Source organism: Rhinatrema bivittatum, chromosome 8, assembly GCF_901001135.1.
Source record: "Rhinatrema bivittatum chromosome 8, aRhiBiv1.1, whole genome shotgun sequence".
NCBI lineage: Eukaryota > Metazoa > Chordata > Amphibia > Gymnophiona > Rhinatrematidae > Rhinatrema > Rhinatrema bivittatum.
In genome coordinates this window covers 162,928,769-162,950,951 of record NC_042622.1, presented here as the reverse complement: position 1 = coordinate 162,950,951, position 22,183 = coordinate 162,928,769, and positions in this window count along the sequence as shown.

The window sequence follows — 22,183 nt, the reverse complement described above, 5'->3', positions numbered from 1 at the left end:
GAGCAGTCTGGATCGGGGCTTCACAGCCTGAGGCTCCCGGATATGATGAAACCACCCTCGCAGAAATGATAAAACAGGTCAGTCTAATAGATGTGTACTGCCAGCACTTTCCTAGACACCCAGGCTACACATTCAGCACACAGTGGCACACGATAAAGCTGCATTGACCGTCTGTACAGACAAGCATCAGTCTGTACAGCTCAGGTGCAGACTGTACCCTCTGCCTTCTCTGACCACTGCGTAGTGAAGTGCCTGTTGAATTCCTCCAAAATCACCCGGTTTGGGAGAGAGGAGTTTGGCGTTTCAACCCAGAAACAAAACAAAAGGTGGAAAAGCTTTATGAAAACCAGAAGTTGCAAGCATCCCTCTACAACCCCACGCAGGAGTGGTGGGACCCGCTGCGGTCTCTCCTGAAAAAAAAGGAGCTGCTAGGAGAGTAAAGAAGGAACAGGGAAGGTTTGCCTTCTTATGGCTGCGGCTCAGCAGGATGCACTCAGGCATGAGCTGTGGGAAACACGTGAACATTATTCTGTATAACCAGACTAAGGAAGAGATGAAGAAACTACATGCGATGACAGAAACAGCCCTGATGGTCCTGGACAGGAGAGGAAATAAAAATCCTGGGTTCTGCCCAGAGCTGTATAAGTCCTTAAAGGAAAGAGTTAAAAGCAAGCTACAGGACTCAGAACTCTCCAGGTAGGATGCGTAACTGAATACTACCAAAGACTATTCAAAGGACGCAATATACCATCCCGGGAGATACAGGTCTTCCTAGGACCCATCCCTGCGCCCCGACTGTCAGCACTGGGGTCCCAGCTCCTCATGGCCCCAAACACAGAGCCAACTGGCCAGTGACGCCACCTCCAGCCTGAACTGCAGGAGATCTCCAGGGTGCAGTGTTAGCTACGGAGCTGGGCAGCATGTACAACCTCTTCCTGAAGGGAGGGTCTCTGCGGAAATCACTTCTCATCCTGCAGTGTAAGAAAGGGAATGGAGAACACTCGACAAACTGGAGACTCACAACCATTACTGACCATGTCCTTCTGAACCGCCTGTGCACAGTGGCCCCATCCCTCGTCTCCCCAGAACAGGCCTGTGCCATAAAAGGCAGGCAGATCGCTAATAATCTGGCCTGTGTACAGGAGAGAGAAGACGGATTCCCTTTTATTTGCTGAGCCTTGATCAGGAATAGGCTTTTGACCAGATTGGCCATGGATACCCTTTTGAGACTTTGAAACACTGTGGTATCCCCGGAACATTTGTACAATGCTTGTCGTGCCTGTATCACTCTGCTCCTGGTGTCCTATTTGTCAATGGGTGGCTGGGAGAGGGCTTTAAGATCCAGTCAGGAGTTAGGAAAGGTTGCCCACTCAGTGCCTTACTGTATGTCTTTTCCATAGACCCTTTTGCTAAGAGTGGTACAGATTAATAAGGCCATCCAAGGGATTCCTGTTCACCCGGGAGAGAAGTCATCTGCAGGTGGTGTTAACATGATGGCATACGCAGATGACATTGTTTGCTTTGTCCCAAATGCCAGATTCAAGCACACCCCCCTGGGAGACAGTTGAGAAGTTTGAAAAGGTGTCAGACTCTAAGGTGAACACAGCAAAGTCCAATGCCATGTGGGTAGGCCCTGAGGAAACCAAATTCTCACTTACGGGCCGATGCAGTACAGTGCGCTCTGGTGGAGCGCACTGTTAACCCGCGTTTGGACATACGTTTTCGACGCGCTAGCTTTACCCCTTATTCAATAAGAGGTTGAAAACGCGCGTCCAACCCCCCCCCGAAACTAATAGTGCCCGCAACATGCAAATGCATGTTGATGGCCCTATTAGTCATTCCTGTGCGATTCACTAAGTAAAATGTGCAGCCAAGCCACGCATTTTACTTTCAGAAATTAGCGCCTACCCAAAGGTAGGCGTTAATTTCTGCCGGCGCCGGGAAAGTGCACAGAAAAGCAGTAAAAACTGCTTTTCTGTACACCCTCTGACTTAATATTTATTTATTTATATTTATTTATTTAACATTTTTCTATACCGAACTTCATGACAAGCTTCATATCAGGCCGGTTTACATCAAACTTAGGGATTAACTGAACATAACCATGTAACAGGAAGGCCGAAGCGCAGATACAAATAACAGGTAGAATGAACTTGGGGGCTAGAGTAGCCAGGAAATAAAAGACAGGAAAGAAACTGGAGAATGAGAACGTATGAATATACAGTGGCTGGGTCGGTCATTTAGTCTATTGGGCTAAATGAAGGAAGTGATGCAATGTTAGGCTTAAGGGAAGGCTTGGAGGAAAAGCCAAGTTTTGAGTTTTTTTCGGAAGGTAATCAGGCAGGGTTCCAATCTTAATATCCAGACTTAATATCCAGACTTAAGGCAGGGTTCCAGACTTAATATCCAGTCTTAATATCCAGACTTAATATCCAGACTTAATATCCAGACTTAAGGCAGGGTTCCAGTCTTAATATCCAGACTTAATATCCAGACTTAATATCCAATCTTAATATCCAGACTTAATATCCAGACTTAATATCCAGACTTAAGGCAGGGTTCCAGTCTTAATATCCAGACTTAATATCCAGTCTTAATATCCAGACTTAATATCCAATCTTAATATCCAGACTTAATATCCAGACTTAATATCCAGACTTAAGGCAGGGTTCCAGTCTTAATATCCAGACTTAATATCATGGCGATATTAAGTCTAAGGTCCCAAAGTAAAAAAAAAATTTTAAATCGGCCACGGCTCGGGGGTTGAAAACCGGACGCTCAGTTATGCCGGCGTCCGGTTTCCGAACACGTCGCTGTCAGCGGGTTTGAGAACTGACGCCGGCAAAATTGAGGTTCGGCTGTCAAACCCACTGACAGCCGCCGCTCCTGTCCAAAAAGAGGCGCTAGGGACGCGCTAGTGTCCCTAGCGCCTCTTTTTACCGCAGGCCCTCATTTAAATACTGAATCGCGTGCACAGGAGAGGGGCCTGTGCACGCGCCGCTCTCCCGCGACTTTTACTGAATCGGCCTGTTAGAGAGGGGATCCAGGCACTGCCTGGATCCCCTCTCTAACAGGCCGATTCAGTGCTAGGGGTCTCCTTCGGTGGCGTTTACCCAATCCACAGAAACTGGGAAGCAAAGATTAAAAGTGGGTGGCCAGATGGAAGACTATGAAACACCCACTGTGCATTAAAGTCTGCATTTTTAAGACTTTTCTTTTACCTTTCTTTGTGTATCTAAGTTTTGCACTTCCGCTACTCCAAACTTGATGGTCAGTCTGAATGCCCTGTTCTACGAGATGCTCTGGGGGTGTAAAATCCAAAGAGTGTGGAGAATGATCGTCTGTTTGCCAAAAAACAAAACCCGAGGGAGCTTAAGCATAATAAACCCTGTGCTGTTTTGTGCCACTATATATGTTTTTTTTCAATTTGAACCAATGTCTGAGTTTTGGCTCTGTCACTGGCAGCGCATCTTATCTAGATCGGTCATGCCACTAATCCCAGCATGGACATCAGGGTACAAGGCCATTGCCCGCCCCATGTTCAGGCTCTCATAAGATACGTAACATCCTGGCATATCTTAGTGGATGAAGTGACCTCACTCTCCAGGACAGAGCTGTATGATCTCGTACTCAGGAGGTCATTCTACGATGACCTTGCCTTGCCGCAGTGCTCTTGAGAGTATTACACTGAAATTCTCCATAAGCCGTAAGACCGCAGGATACCACCGTCTGCGAGGGACTTCCTATGGCTCTCTCAGTACTAGGGCGACTCAGGGTCTGGAGTAACATGAGGCTAAGGGTTAATGTGGGAAACAACTGCCCTCATCCTCCCTGTACCGCACAGAAGGAAACGTGGAGCCCCTGTTTCTGATCTGCCCGTTCAGTAATGCAGTGTGGGCAGAGGCCACAAAACAATTAGGTATCCCCCCCTCATGTACTGGGTATAAGGATAGGATCCATGGCATTGGGCTACAGCTCAGTAAACCTCGATGGACTCGCACTCTGTGGGTCATCGCCACAGTTATAAAGCACAAAATATGCCTTAGTATTGAGAAGAATTCACACCCCGATTAATGAAGTGGTGACCTCAGTCATGAGCACCGACTGGGACCAAGAAAAAGAGCAGTAACCCCCCCCCCCCAAATCTAGTGAGCATTCTGGGGTAACCTGACCTGGATGTTAAAGGAACAATTCATGTAATAACAATTTCACAATGCTTTACACCTGATCTTGTAAATAATCTAAATATTGTATATCTGTAAATATTTTCTTGTTTATAAATAAGTGAGCATTACCTTGCTGTTCCAGTTCCAGGATCCCCACACACATAGCTCTGCCCATGCACCTCACTCCTGCCCTGCAGCACTTCTCCTGTTCCAGTACTGAGACTCCTCCTCACACACACAGCTCTGCCACTGCACCTCACTCCTGCCCTGCAGCACCCTTTGCTATTCCAGTAGTGAGATCCTCCCCTCCCCCCACATACAGCTCTGCCAATACACCTCAGTTCTGTCCTGCAGCTCCCTCCTCTGCTATTCCATTTCTGAGACCCTCACAAACAGCTCTACCAGGACCAATGCATCTCGCTATGCCTTGCATTATCCCCGCTGTGCTAATATCGAGATCCACACATACATACATACACACACACAGCACTGCCAATACACCTCACTTCTGCTCTGGAGCACTTTTCCAGTACTGAGATTTCCCCCTCATACACACAGCTCTGCCACTGCTCCTCACTTTTGCCCTGCAGCATCCCCTGCTATTCTGCTACTGAACTTCGCTTGAAGTTCCTGTGGTAAATGCTGCATTTGTTTGGCTTGGTGTTCAATCTTATTGTGACTATCTCTGAGGATGGCAGAGATATCATATAGTAATTTTTATTATTTATGAATATTTGAGGCATAGTGAGATGTTGACTTTTGTTTTCAGATGTTGATAAATCTAGTTGTGCAAATGTTTTTTTCTGAGAAATAATTTTAAATAGAAATGATGACAGGATTCAGGTGGCATCTTATAGACTAACTCATTTATTGAGTCATGAGCTTTCAAGGACAGAGTCCCCTTCATCAGATGCACCTTGTAGCAAAAATGACATGAGGGGAGTGGCACCTTATAGACTAACCAATGTACTGAGGCGTGAGCTCTTGAGGACAGAGTCCACGTCATCCATTGCATAATGTAGCAAAAATGACATGAGGGGAGTGGCACCTTATAGACTAACCAATGTATTGAGTCCTGAGCTCTTGAGGACAGAGTCCCCTTCATCAGATGCATAATGTAGCAAAAATGACATGAGGGGAGTGGCACCTTATAGACTAAATATTTGTTGTATAAGACATAATCTGTTCCTTGATTATAATTATTTAATCAATTAAAACACTTTTATAGAACATCATCTAATTGATTATCAAGCAATATTAACATGTAATTTAAACCTCATTCCATCAAATGCATATATAGTAAGAATAATGTATAAACTTATTCAATTTTTCTCTTACATTTTTTAAATTTTATTCAATTTTTAACATTGTGTGGATACCCCAAAACTCCCAAATTTTTCCATAAATATACATAACACATTATCCCATAAAATACATACTACCCATTCATTCACACCATGCATACTATTACTTAAAATTCTAACTTCAAGTTCTGAATAAGAGCCTACCCAGACTGATTAACTGTTGTTAATATTCTAATCACTATATATAATATATATTGAATACGGTGGGAGCGTTAACAACTGTTGAGGAACTAAAGAAATGTATTAAAAAGAGCTAATGATGCTGGATATGTGTAGAAATATTGTATGAAGGTTAATTTATCTGTAATTCATGTACTGTACCTACTTTTGTTAAATATGTTTATGGGAAAAGTGCAATATGGTGGGTAATTTTAAGTTTATTTATTTTATTTAACACTTTTCTATACCGACCTTCATGGTTGAGGACCATATCAGATCGGTTTACATCGAAAGGGGGAACTGTAACAAGAACCGTAGGTAAAAATAGGAAGAACAAAGTTACATTCAACAGGGGTAGTAAACTTGGAAGCAAAGACTGCTAGAGAGCAAAAAAGTTTAAGGAACGTAGTGATTAGAATATTAACAACAGTTAATCAGTCTGGGTAGGCTCTTATTCAGAACTTGAAGTTAGAATTTTAAGTAATAGTATGCATGGTGTGAATGAATGGGTAGTATGTATTTTATGTGATAGTGTGTTATGTATATTTATGGAAAAATTTGGGAGTTTTGGGGTATCCACACAATGTTAAAAATTGAATAAAATTTAAAAAATGTAAGAGAAAAATTGAATAAGTTTATACATTATTCTTACTATATATGCATTTGATGGAATGAGGTTTAAATTACATGTTAATATTGTTTGATAATCAATTAGATGATGTTCTATAAAAGTGTTTTAATTGATTAAATAATTATAATCAAGGAACAGATTATGTCTTATACAACAAATATTTATGTCCTTATTTGATGTTTGGCATTATTGAGTTAAGGACTGGTATATTACCCTTGCTGTAGTTACCATATTACCTTATAGACTAACTCATTTATTGAGTCATGAGCTTTCAAGGACAGAGACCACTTCATCAGATGCATCTTATAGCAAAAATGACATAGGGGAGTGACACCTTATAGACTAACCAATGTTAGTTAGTTAGTCTATAAGGTGTTACTCCCCCCATGTCATTTTTGCTACAAGATGCATCTGATGAAGGGGACTCTGTCCTTGAGAGCTCAGGACTCAATACATTGGTTAGTCTATAAGGTGCCACTCCCCCCATGTCATTTTTGCTACAAGATGCATCTGATGAAGGGGACTCTGTCCTCAAGAGCTCAGGACTCAATACATTGGTTAGTCTATAAGGTGCCACTCCCCTCATGTCATTTTACTATAAGATGCATCTGATGAAGGGGACTCTGTCCTCGAGAGCTCACGCCTCAATACATTGGTTAGTCTATAAGGTGCCACTCCCCTCATGTCATTTTACTACAAGATGCATCTGATGAAGGGGACTCTGTCCTCCAGAGCTCACGCCTCAGTACTTTGGTTAGTCTATAAGGTGCCACTCCCCTCATGTCATTTTACTACAAGATGCATCTGATGAAGGGGACTCTGTCCTCGAGAGCTCACACCTCAACACATTGGTTAGTCTATAAGGTGCCACTCCCCTCATGTCATTTTACTACAAGATGCATCTGATGAAGTGGACTCTGTCCTTGAGAGCTCAGCCTCAACACATTGGTTAGTCTATAAGGTGCCACTCCCCTCATGTCATTTTACTACAAGATGCATCTGACGAAGGGGACTCTGTCCTTCAGAGCTCATGATTCAATACAATGGTTACGATGGCATCCACCTCATGTCATTTTTGCTACACCAGACTGACACGGCTATCCTTCTGAAGATTTTTCACACCATTAAAGAGAGATACTGAAACCAAGAAAGAAGCAACAGCAAGAATCAGCCAGCCTGAAATGATTAAGCCCGAACAGAAGTTGTGACAGTGTAAGAAGACTCAGCAACATTTGTTTGCTTTTTGTTGGGAATTGGAGGGGTGGGGATGGATGTGAGATGTACCTTGCATGCGGGTATTTATTTCCTGAAGAACCATTTGCCACCTCCCACTGTCTCCAGGGCAACCGTGGCTTTAGATTGTTACTGTAATTTGGGTTTGGTAACAGTCTACAGCCATGGTCGCTCGGGCAAGACACAGGCAGCGGACAGACGGGTGCAAAAACCATGGCTCAGAAATGAAATGTTGGTGTAATTTATTGTGGGGATTTGAATGATGAATAAAATCACACTGCTCCGTACAAAGACTGGCCTGTGGAGACAAGCAGGAACTGAAGCCGGCTCATCGTGATGTTAGATAGAAATCCGCACCAAACTGAGTGACATCGTCACCTGGAATTTCACACCAGCCCGAGTGTCAACTTCATCTGGGATAAGCACACCAGTCCCCAGCAGCATCGTCACCTGCAACGTGCACACCAGCCCCAGCGACGTCATCACCTGCAACGTGCACGCCAGCCCCAGCGACGTCATCACCTGCAACGTGCACACCAGCCCCAGCGACGTCATCACCTGCAACGTGCACGCCAGCCCCAGCGACGTCATCAGGTAATCACAGAAAGATATATGTAAATGTTGTACAAACTGAAGAGGTCTGCATTATGGGGCTCACTCTAAAAGGAATTTTTCACACGAGAACAGTTTTTCAAAGCATTTTATGGGTGTTAATCAGGGTCTGATAATATCCCTCCTTCACTGCAACTTTAAAAGCAGACTTTTAGTACCACTGAGGGGACTTGTTCCTGCATGTGCTAGGTCGGAGGAGACACACGATGCATCTAGACGGCATTTTCAGATCTTCATATCTACGTTTACAGCTCCAATCTGCTCAGGGCAAAAGCAGATGCATGTGATTGTACCCGAAAAGTTTTAAAGCACAAGTCCACGCACTCCTTCACTTTCAAATTAGATCTAAAGCCGGCAGATAAAAAGCCCGGGCAGCCCCTGTGTCAATGCAGATAGTGTGAAAATGTATATACCACCATACACTATGGAGTATTATAACATATTACAGCTATGAGTCCCTTCCCCAGAGAGCTTCCTGTGACACGTATGTACCACTATACACCAGGGTGTTTCTATAACAAACGACAGATACGAGTCCCTTCCCCAGAGAGCTTCCTGTGACATGTATGTACCACTATACATCAGGGTGTTTCTATAACAAATTACAGATATGAGTCCCTTCCCCAGAGAGCTTCCTGTGACATGTATATACCACCATACACCAGGGTGTTTCTATAACAAATTACACATACAAGGAGTCCCTTCCCCAGAGAGCTTCCTGTGACATGTGTATACCACCATACACCAGGGTATCTCTATAACAGCTTACAGACAGATACAAGTCCCTTCCCCAGAGAGCTTCCTGAGACATGTATATACCACCATACACCAGGGTGTCGCTATAACAAATTACACGTACGAGTCCCTTCTCCAGAGAGCTTCCTGTGACATGTATATACCACCATACACCAGGCTGTCTCTATAACAAATTACACATAGGTGTCTCTTCCCCAGAGAGCTTCCTGTGACATGTATATACCACCATACAACAGGGTGTCTCTATAATAAATTACACATACGAGTCCCTTCCCCAGAGAGCTTCCTGTGACATGTATATACCACCATACACCAGGGTGTCTCTATAACAAATTACACATAGGTGTCCCTTCCCCAGAGAGCTTCCTGTGACATGTATATACCACCATACACCAGGGTGTCTCTATAACAAATTACAAATACGAGTCCCTTCCCCAGAGAGCTTCCTGTGACATGTATATACCACCATACACCAGGGTATCTCTATAACAAATTACACATACGAGTCCCTTCACCAGAGAGCTTCCTGTGACATGTATATACCACCATACACCAGGGTGTCTCTATAATAAATTACACATACGAGTCCCTTCCCCAGAGAGCTTCCTGTGACATGTATATACCACCATACACCAGGGTGTCTCTATAATAAATTACACATACGAGTCCCTTCCCCAGAGAGCTTCCTGTGACATGTATATACCACCATACACCAGGGTGTCTCCATAACAAATTACACATACGAGTCCCTTCCCCAGAGAGCTTCCTGTGACATGTATATACCACCATACACCAGGGTGTCTCTATAATAAATTACACATACGAGTCCCTTCCCCAGAGAGCTTCCTGTGACATGTATATACCACCATACACCAGGGTGTCTCTATAATAAATTACACATACGAGTCCCTTCCCCAGAGAGCTTCCTGTGACATGTATATACCACCATACACCAGGGTGTCTCTATAATAAATTACACATACGAGTCCCTTCCCCAGAGAGCTTCCTGTGACATGTATATACCACCATACACCAGGGTGTCTCCATAACAAATTACACATACGAGTCCCTTCCCCAGAGAGCTTCCTGTGACATGTATATACCACCATACACCAGGGTGTCTCTATAATAAATTACACATACGAGTCCCTTCCCCAGAGAGCTTCCTGTGACATGTATATACCACCATACACCAGGGTGTCTCTATAATAAATTACACATACGAGTCCCTTCCCCAGAGAGCTTCCTGTGACATGTATATACCACCATACACCAGGGTGTCTCTATAATAAATTACACATACGAGTCCCTTCCCCAGAGAGCTTCCTGTGACATGTATATACCACCATACACCAGGGTATCTTAGTCCTGGGGGAATTCTGTGATACTGAGGAATGCAGAATTTGTGCAGAATTCCCCCCCTGCCCAGAATTGCCAATTTTTGTGGAGCAAATGGCAGAGGAGACCCCAGCATGCGGCGAATGGAGCACGCGAAGATGAAGGCCTTGGCACACCATTCACAGTGAAGATGAAGTCCCCTGTGTGCCGTGGGATGCGCTCCACTCACGGCGAAGATGAAGGCCCAGGAGAGAGGAGAGGGAGGGGATGTGAGAAAGGGGAGGGGGTGTGAGAGAGGGGAGGGTGAAAGAGCAGGGGAATGAGCAGAAGGGTGTGAGAGAGAGCATGGGGGTGAGATGCTTGAGTGTGGGTGCCAGAGAGAGGGAGCCTATATGAGGAAATTGTGAAGGAGTGTGTATGTGTGTGAGAATTGGTAGCTCGTGTGTATGAAAAAGGGATAGTGTGTATGTGAGGGTGCTAGTCTGTGTGAAGGGATTGTGTATGTGTGAGACAAAGCCTGTGTGAAGGGCTGTGTGAGAGAGAAAGATATAGGTAGCCTGTGTGAGGTTGTATGTGTGAGAGAGAAAGGGAGCTTGTGTGGGTGTGTATGCAAGAGAGAGGACCCTGTATGAGGGGATATGTGTATGCGAGAGAGTGAGGGAGCCTGTATAAGGGTGTGTGTATGTGTACTAGAGAGCGGGAGCATGTGTGTGAGAGAGGGAGGGACAGAGGGAGCCTGTGTGAGAGGCAGTACTGAGAACGGGGTCAAACTCTGGGACTGGCAATAGAGTGGAAGGGGATGAGCCTAGAGGTGGAGGGGAGAGATACTGGCAGGTGGAGGAGTTGGGGCCTGAGAGGGCAAAGTGGCCAGAGGAGTAGGGACAGCAAGTGGAAGAGACACTCTTACAGTGAATTTCTAGGGAAATTCTGCTCAAAATATTTAAAATTCTGCATCTCTACGTAATACATTTTTTCTGTATTAATTGTAAATGTAATTACTTAAAGATTGTCATGTAAATTGTATTATTTTAACAAAATATAAAGTTTGCAGAATTTTGCAGAATTTTAAGGTTTTTGAGCACAGAATTTAAAATGTTTTTGTGCAGAATTCCCCCACCAGTAGTAACTCTATAACAAATTACAGATACAATGAGTCCCTTCCCCAGAGAGCTTCCTGTGACATGTATATACCACCATACACCAGGGTATCTCTATAACAAATTACAGATACAATGAGTCCCTTCCCCAGAGAACTTCCTGTGAAATGTATATACCACCATACACCAGGGTGTCTCTATCACAAATTACAGAACCGATACAAGTCCCTCCCCCAGAGAGCTTCCTGTGACATGTATATATCACTATACACCAGGGTATCTCTATAACAAATTACAGATACGAGTCCCTTCCCAGAGAGCTTCCTGTGACATGTATATATCACCATACACCAGGGTATCTCTATAACAAATTACAGAACAGATACAAGTCCCTCCCCCACAGAGCTTCCTGTGACATGTATATACCACCATACACCAGGGTGTCTGTATAACAAGTTACAGACAGATACAAGTCCCTTCCCCAGAGAGCTTCCTGGGACATGTATATACCACCATACACCAGGGTATCTCTATAACAAATTACAGATACAATGAGTCCCTTCCCCAGAGAGCTTCCTGTGACATGTATTTACCACCATACACCAGGGTGTCTCTATAACAAATTACAGATAGAATGAGTCCCTTCCCCAGAGAGCTTCCTGTGACATGTATATACCACCAAACACCAGGGTGTCTCTATAACAAATTACAGATACAATGAGTCCCTTCCCCAGAGAGCTTCCTGTGACATGTATTTACCACTATACACCAGGGTGTCTCTATAACAAATTACAGATACAATGAGTCCCTTCCCCAGAGAGCTTCCTGTGACATGTATATAACCACCATACACCAGGGTGTCTCTATAACAAATTACAAATACAATGAGTCCCTTCCCCAGAGAGCTTCCCGTGACATGTATATACCACCAAACAACAGGGTGTCTCTATAACAAATTACAGATACAATGAGTCCCTTCCCCAGAGAGCTTCCGGTGACATGTATATACCACCAAACACCAGGGTGTCTCTATAACAAATTACACATACGAGTCCCTTCCCCAGAGAGCTTCCCGTGACATGTATATACCACCATACACCAGGGTGTCTCTATAACAAATTACAGATACAATGAGTCCCTTCCCCAGAGAGCTTCCTGTGACATGTATATACCACCATACACCAGGGTATCTGTATAACAAATTACAGATACAATGAGTCCCTTCCCCAGAGAGCTTCCTGTGACATGTATATACCAACATACACCAGGGTATCTGTATAACAAATTACAGATACAATGAGTCCCTTCCCCAGAGAGCTTCCTGTGACATGTATATACCACCATACACCAGGGTGTCTCTATAACAAATTACACATATGAGTCCCTTCCCCAGAGAGCTTCCTGTGACATGTATATACCACCATACACCAGGGTGTCTCTATAACAAATTACAGATACAATGAGTCCCTCCCCCAGAGAGCTTCCTGGGACATGTATATACCACCATACACCAGGGTGTCTCTATAACAAATTACAGATACAATGAGTCCCTTCCCCAGAGAGCTTCCTGTGACATGTTTATACCACCATACACCAGGGTGTCTCTATAACAAATTACACATACGAGTCCCTTCCCCAGAGAGCTTCCTGTGACATGTATATACCACCATACACCAGGGTATCTCTACAACAAATTACAAATATGAGTCCCTTCCCCAGAGAGCTTCCTGTGACATGTATATACCAACATACATCAGGGTATCTTAGTCCTGGGGGAATTCTGTGATACTGCGGAGTGCAGAATTTGTGCAGAATTCCCCCCCTGAACAGAATTGCCAATTTTTGTGCAGAAAATGGCAGTGGAGACCCCAGCATGCCGCGAATGAAGCACGTGAAGATGAAAGCCCCGGCACACCATTCACAGTGAAGATGAAGGCCCCCCCTGTGTGCCGCGGGACGCGCTCCACCCACGGCAAAGATGAAGGCCCAGGTGTGAGAGAGGAGAGGCTGAAAGACCAGGGGAGGGTGAAAGAGCAGGGGAGTGAGCAGAAGGGTGTGAGAGAGAGCATGGGGGTGAGATGCTTGAGTGTGGGTGCCAGAGAGAGGGAGCCTATATGAGGAGATTGTGAAGGAGTGTGTATGTGTGTGAGAGATTGGGAGCTCATGTGTATGAAAAAGGGATCGTGTGTATGTGAGGGGGCTAGCCTGTGTGAAGGATTGTGTATGTGTGAGACAGAGCCTTTGTGAAGGGCAGCCTGAGAGAGCGACATAGGTAGCCTGTGTGAGGATGTATGTGTGAGAGAGAAAGGGAGCTTGTGTGGGTGTGTATGCAAGAGAGAGGACCCTGTATGAGGGGATCTGTGTGTGCGAGAGAGTGAGGGAGCCTGTATAAGGGTGTGTGTATGTGTACTAGAGAGCGGGAGCATGTGTGTGAGAGAGGGAGGGACAGAGGGAGCCTGTGTGAGAGGCAGTACTGAGAATGGGGTCAAACTCTAGGACTGGCAATAGAGCGGAAGGGGATGAGCCTAGAGGTGGAGGGGAGAGATACTGGCAGGTGGAGCAGTTGGGGCCTGACAGGGCAAAGTGCCAGGGGAGAAGGGACAGCAAGTGGAAGAGACACTCTTACAGTGAATTTCTAGGGAAAATCTGCTCAAAATACTTAAAATTCTGCATCTCTACGTAATACATTTTTTCTGTATTAATTTTAAATGTAATTACTTAAAGATTGTCATGTAAATTGTATTACTTTGACAAAATATAAAGTTTGCCGAATTTTGCAGAATTTTAAGGTTTTTGAGCACAGAATTTAAAATGTTTTTGCACAGAATTCCCCCAGCAGTAGTAACTCTATAACAAATTACAGATACAATGAGTCCCTTCCCCAAAGAGTTTCCTGTGACATGTATATACCACCATACACCAGGGTATCTCTATAACAAATTACAGATACAATGAGTTCCTTCCCCAGAGAGCTTCCTGTGACATGTATATACCACCATACACCAGGATGTCTCTATAACAAATTTCAGATACAATGAGTCCCTTCCCCAGAGAGCTTCCTGTGACATGTATATACCACCATACACCAGGGTATCTCTATAACAAATTACAGATACAATGAGTCCCTTCCCCAGAGAACTTCCTGTGACATGTATATACCACCATACACCAGGGTGTCTCTATAACAAATTACAGAACCGATACAAGTCCCTCCCCCAGAGAGCTTCCTGTGACATGTATATATCACTATACACCAGGGTATCTCTATAACAAATTACAGATACGAGTCCCTTCCCAGAGAGCTTCCTGTAACATGTATATATCACCATACACCAGGGTATCTCTATAACAAATTACAGAACAGATACAAGTCCCTCCCCCACAGAGCTTCCTGTGACATGTATATACCACCATACACCAGAGTGTCTGTATAACAAGTTACAGACAGATACAAGTCCCTTCCCCAGAGAGCTTCCTGGGACATGTATATACCACCATACACCAGGGTATCTCTATAACAAATTACAGATACAATGAGTCCCTACCCCAGAGAGCTTCCTGTGACATGTATTTACCACCATACACCAGGGTGTCTCTATAACAAATTACAGATAGAATGAGTCCCTTCCCCAGAGAGCTTCCTGTGACATGTATATACCACCAAACACCAGGGTGTCTCTATAACAAATTACAGATACAATGAGTCCCTTCCCCAGAGAGCTTCCTGTGACATGTATTTACCACTATACACCAGGGTGTCTCTATAACAAATTACAGATACAAGGAGTCCCTTCCCCAGAGAGCTTCCTGTGACATGTATATAACCACCATACACCAGAGTGTCTCTATAACAAATTACAAATACAATGAGTCCCTTCCCCAGAGAGCTTCCCGTGACATGTATATACCACCATACACCAGGGTATCTGTATAACAAATTACAGAACAAATACAAATCCCTCCCCCAGAGAGCTTCCTGTGACATGTATATATCACCATACGCCAGGGTATCTCTATAACAAATTACAGAACAGATACAAGTCCCTCCCCCACAGAGCTTCCTGTGACATGTATATACCACCATACAACAGGGTGTCTGTATAACAAGTTACAGACAGATACAAGTCCCTTCCCCAGAGAGCTTCCTGGGACATGTATATACCACCATACACCAGGGTATCTCTATAACAAATTACAGATACAATGAGTCCCTTCCCCAGAGAGCTTCCTGTGACATGTATTTACCACCATACACCAGGGTGTCTCTATGACAAATTACAGATACAATGAGTCCCTTCCCCAGAGAGCTTCCTGTGACATGTATATACCACCATACACCAGAGTGTCTCTATAACAAATTACAAATACAATGAGTCCCTTCCCCAGAGAGCTTCCCGTGACATGTATATAACCACCATACACCAGGGTGTCTCTATAACAAATTACAGATACAATGAGTCCCTTCCCCAGAGAGCTTCCTGTGACATGTATTTACCACTATACACCAGGGTGTCTCTATAACAAATTACAGATACAAGGAGTCCCTTCCCCAGAGAGCTTCCTGTGACATGTATATAACCACCATACACCAGAGTGTCTCTATAACAAATTACAAATACAATGAGTCCCTTCCCCAGAGAGCTTCCCGTGACATGTATATACCACCGTACACCAGGGTATCTGTATAACAAATTACAGATACAATGAGTCCCTTCCCCAGAGAGCTTCCCGTGACATGTATATACCACCAAACAACAGGGTGTCTCTATAACAAATTACAGATACAATGAGTCCCTTCCCCAGAGAGCTTCCGGTGACATGTATATACCACCAAACACCAGGGTGTCTCTATAACAAATTACACATACGAGTCCCTTCCCCAGAGAGCTTCCCGTGACATGTATATACCACCATACACCAGGGTGTCTCTATAACAAATTACACATACGAGTCCCTTCCCCAGAGAGCTTCCTGTGACATGTTTATACCACCATACACCAGGGTGTCTCTATAACAAATTACAAATATGAGTCCCTTCCCCAGAGAGCTTCCTGTGACATGTATATACCACCATACATCAGGGTATCTTAGTCCTGGGGGAATTCTGTGATACTGCGGAGTGCAGAATTTGTGCAGAATTCCCCCCCTGAACAGAATTGCCAATTTTTGTGCAGAAAATGGCAGTGGAGACCCCAGCATGCCGCGAATGGAGCCCGTGAAGATGAAAGCCCCGGCACACCATTCACAGTGAAGATGAAGGCCCCCCCTGTGTGCCGCGGGACGCGCTCCACCCACGGCAAAGATGAAGGCCCAGGTGTGAGAGAGGGGAGGGGGTGTGAGAGAGGAGAGGCTGAAAGACCAGGGGAGGGTGAAAGAGCAGGGGAGTGAGCAGAAGGGTGTGAGAGAGAGCATGGGGGTGAGATGCTTGAGTGTGGGTGCCAGAGAGAGGGAGCCTATATGAGGAGATTGTGAAGGAGTGTGTATGTGTGTGAGAGATTGGGAGCTCATGTGTATGAAAAAGGGATCGTGTGTATGTGAGGGGGCTAGCCTGTGTGAAGGATTGTGTATGTGTGAGACAGAGCCTTTGTGAAGGGCAGCCTGAGAGAGAGACATAGGTAGCCTGTGTGAGGATGTATGTGTGAGAGAGAAAGGGAGCTTGTGTGGGTGTGTGTGCAAGAGAGAGGACCCTGTATGAGGTGATCTGTGTGTGCGAGAGAGTGAGGGAGCCTGTATAAGGGTGTGTGTATGTGTACTAGAGAGCGGGAGCATGTGTGTGAGAGAGGAAGGGACAGAAGGAGCCTGTGTGAGAGGCAGTACTGAGAATGGGGTCAAACTCTAGGACTGGCAATAGAGCGGAAGGGGTTGAGCCTAGAGGTGGAGGGGAGAGATACTGGCAGGTGGAGGAGTTGGGGCCTGACAGGGCAAAGTGCCAGGGGAGAAGGGACAGCAAGTGGAAGAGACACTCTTACAGTGAATTTCTAGGGAAATTCTGCTCAAAATATTTAAAATTCTGCATCTCTAAGTAATACATTTTTTCTGTATTAATTTTAAATGTAATTACTTAAAGATTGTCATGTAAATTGTATTACTTTGACAAAATATAAAGTTTGCAGAATTTTGCAGAATTTTAAGGTTTTTGAGCACAGAATTTAAATGTTTTTGCACAGAATTCCCCCAGCAGTAGTAACTCTATAACAAATTACAGATACAATGAGTCCCTTCCCCAAAGAGTTTCCTGTGACATGTATATACCACCATACACCAGGGTATCTCTATAACAAATTACAGATACAATGAGTTCCTTCCCCAGAGAGCTTCCTGTGACATGTATATACCACCATACACCAGGGTGTCTCTATAACAAATTACAGATACAATGAGTCCCTTCCCCAGAGAGCTTCCTGTGACATGTATATATCACCATACACCAGGGTGTCTCTATAACAAATTACAGATAAAATGAGTCCCTTCCCCAGAGAGCTTCCTGTGACATGTATATACCACCATACACCAGGGTGTCTCTATAACAAATTACACATACGAGTCCCTTCCCCAGAGAGTTTCCTGTGACATATATATACCACCATACACCAGGGTGTCTCTATAACAAATTACAGATACAATGAGTCCCTTCCCCAGAGAGCTTCCTGTGACATGTATATACCACCATACACCAGGGTGTCTCTATAACAAATTACACATACGAGTCCCTTCCCCAGAGAGCTTCCTGTGACATGTATATACCACCATACACCAGGGTGTCTCTATAACAAATTACAAACAGATAAAAGTCCCTTCCCCAGAGAGCTTCCTGTGATATGTATATACCACCATACACCAGGGTGTCTCTATAACAAATTACAGATACCAGTCCCTTCCCCAGAGAGCTTCCTGTGACATGTATATACCACCATACACCAGGGTGTCTCTATAACAAATTACAGACAGATACAAGTCCCTTCCCCAGAGAGCTTCCTGTGACATGTATATACCACCATACACCAGGGTGTCTCTATAACAAATTACACATACGAGTCCCTTCCCCAGAGAGCTTCCTGTGACATGTATATACCACCATACACCAGGGTGTCTCTATAACAAATTACACATACGAGTCCCTTCCCCAGAGAGCTTCCTGTGACATGTATATACCACCATACACCAGGGTGTCTCTATAACAAATTACAGACAGATACAAGTCCCTTCCCCAGAGAGCTTCCTATGACATGTAAATACCGCCATACACCAGGGTGTCTCTATAACAAATTACAGACAGATACAAGTCCCTTCCCCAGAGAGCTTCCTGTGACATGTATATACCACCATACACCAGGGTGTCTCTATAACAAATTACAGACAGATACAAGTCCCTTCCCCAGAGAGCTTCCTGTGACATGTATATACCGCCATACACCAGGGTGTCTCTATAACAAATTACACATACGAGTCCCTTCCCCAGAGAGCTTCCTGTGCCATGTATATACCACCATACACCAGGGTATGTCCATAACAAATTACAGATACAATGGGGCTAGTGAGAAAACTACTTCCTCTGTACTTATGGATTGAATCAGGCCCTGTGGGGTAGTCACAGAGCAGTACATTTCACCCGCCTGGCTCGGTGTCTCCTGGTGACTGCTTTCAGAAGGTGCAGGGACGTGCTCTGGGAGGTTATGCGTGAATGCAGGGCCCTTACCTGATGGTATGAACAGCTCCCAGTGCAGGCAGCCTGCTTGACATCACTGCTTGCTTCCCCTAAGCAGAAGCGCATACATTTACCCCCGATTTTCATCCTACGCTCTTTGCGGGCCCCTTCCTGTGCAGTATCTTGGAAATGGCAGGGAGAGCCGAAAGAGATGACGTAGTACAGAAAGAGGACAGTGGCCTGTACTGTATGTGGAGAGAAACTTAGTCTACTTAACAGCACTTCCAATCGCTTCTCACGCTGAATCTTTTATTCTCTGAAGAGGATTTCTAAGCCTGGGAGCTGTGCTTTGCAGGCCAAAGATCGCACATTATGTAAGAGAGAGGAACACATTCTCTCCTCAGCATTTCACTCTGGTGTCAGAGGGAGAAACTGACTTTAAAAAGAAACTGAAAAGATGTCATGGGAAAAGGGAATGAAAAGGAGGCTGAGAGGTGGAAAAAGCAAAGAGAGAGGACAGCAAGAGATGGGGAAGGCATAGAAGATAGAGACAGAAACAGATTCCTTCAGCGGGGCCGATGCAAGAAACCTTGTGCAAAAAAAAGAAATCAGCGTGTACGGCCCATTAAAAAGAAATTTAAGATTTTGCGTGCTCACGCAAACCAATGTGAGAAATCGCATTCCCATGCTGAAAGGTATTGGCTACGTAGCGTGAGCCGAGGGGACGCTAAACACTGCGATGGCACTGAACTCAGCAGGCTCCGTTCCATTTCCCTCTTGGCTCCTTCTCCTGGCCTCCTAGGGTATGAACGGAAGCTTGGTACATCGGGGGTTGCTTGTCAGTAGAGAGAGAGAGAAGAAGTGAGCTACAGTCCAGGAGAGGAGGGCAAAAGAGAATGGAGAATTCCAGGAGAGGAGGGAAATGACATGACTGTGTTTAGAACCAGCTGTCTCACCTGTCAGTAAGGATCTTCAAAGAGAGGACGTGACTGGAGACAAAACAGGGCATGCAAGGAGCAGACCCAGGAGAGAATCTGGCCAACTTGACTCAGGAGGGCACCAGCATCTGATCATTTTCCCATCTTCTGCAGCTACCCTGTAGTGTAGAAATTGCAATGGTTGCCCATCACAGACTGCTGATACCTCAAAGCTTAGAGATATGAGCTCTGAACTCAAACCAAAACAATTGGGCAGCTCCAAAAAGCTTTGAGGTTCAGACTGCTCTTCGGCCTGACGCTTCTGAAGGTCTACAATGGCCTTTGTTTACACTAACATAACAATATCACTGATAGCAAAGACCTTCCCTCTCTGGGAACCTATTGCTTGGAAATACACTTGCCTTGTATAAACAAAGGTGGATTTCTTTTTTAAGTGCTCAAGTGTGACATCTCTCTCTCTGTCAGTCTTTCCTCCATTTCTCGCTGCCTTGCTGGTGCCCTGTGAATATTTTCTTTGCATATTTGCTGGGGGAATGGAAGGAAAATGACTGGAGGTCCACAGGCTATTCACTTACCCTTGGAGGGAGCCTGCTTGCATGGGAGGCCCCTTGCTTTTGTGACTAGCTAGGAAGTGAAGCTGGGCCAGCAGAGGAAGAGCAGTAGAAACATGCAGCCTGCCAGACTGACCCAGTTGATAATTCTTCGGCTCTTTTCACTTTTATTACAACTGAGGATTCCCTGTGCTTATCCAAAGTCAATATTAACAGGAAAGGTGCACAGTACATAACATAGGACATGCAGCAGTCAGGAATAACAGAATAGGAAGCACAGTCAGTAATAATACAGGACATGAAGCCGTCAGGAATAACAGAATAGGAAACACAGTCAGTAATAATACAGGACATGAAGTCAATAGGAATAACAGAATAGGAAGCACAATCAGTAATAATACAGGACATGAAGTCAGTAGGAATAACAGAATAGGAAGCACAGTCAGTAATAATACAGGACATGAAGCAGTCAGGAATAACAGAACAGGAAGCAGAGTCAGTAATAACAGAACATGGAGCAGTCAGGAATAACAGAGCAGGAAGAACTGTCAGTAATAACACAGGACATGAAGCTGTCAGGAATAACAGAATAGGAAGCACAGTCAGTAATAATACAGGACATGGAGCAGGCAGGAATAACAGAATAGGAAGCACAGTCAGTTATAATACAGGACATGAAGGTGTCAGGAATAACAGAATAGGAAGCACAGTCAGTAATAATACAGGACATGAAGCCGTCAGGAATAACAGAATAGGAAGCACAGTCAGTAATAATACAGGACATGAAGTCATTAGGAACAACAGAACAGGAAGCACAATCAGTAATAATACAGGACATGAAGCAGTTAAGAACAACAGAACAGGAAGTACAGTAATGATACAGGACTTGGAGCAGTCAGGAATAACAGAATAGGAAGCACAGTCAGTAATAATACAGGATATGAAGCCATTAGGAATGACAGAACAGGAAGCACATTCAGTAATGACACAGGACACGGAGCAGTCAGGAATAAAAGAACAGGAAGCACAGACAGGAATAATACAGGACATGAAGCAGTCAGGAATAACAGAACAAGAAGAACTGTCTGTAAAAACACAGGACATGAAGCAGTCAGGAATAACAGAATAGGAAGCACAGTCAGTAATAATACAGGACATGGAGCAGGCAGGAATAACAGAATAGAAAGCACAGTCATTTATAATACAGGACATGAAGCAGTCAGGAATAACAGAACAGGAAGCAGAGTCAGTAATAACAGAACATGGAGCAGTCAGGAATAACAGAGCAGGAAGAACTCTCAGTAATAACACAGGACATGAAGCTGTCAGGAATAACAGAATAGGAAGCACAGTCAGTAATAATACAGGACATGGAGCAGGCAGGAATAACAGAATAGGAAGCACAGTCAGTTATAATACAGGACATGAAGGTGTCAGGAATAACAGAATAGGAAGCACAGTCAGTAATAATACAGGACATGAAGCCGTCAGGAATAACAGAATAGGAAGCACAGTCAGTAATAATACAGGACATGAAGTCATTAGGAACAACAGAACAGGAAGCACAATCAGTAATAATACAGGACATGAAGCAGTCAAGAACAACAGAACAGGAAGTACAGTAATGACACAGGACTTGGAGCAGTCAGGAATAACAGAATAGGAAGCACAGTCAGTAATAATACAGGATATG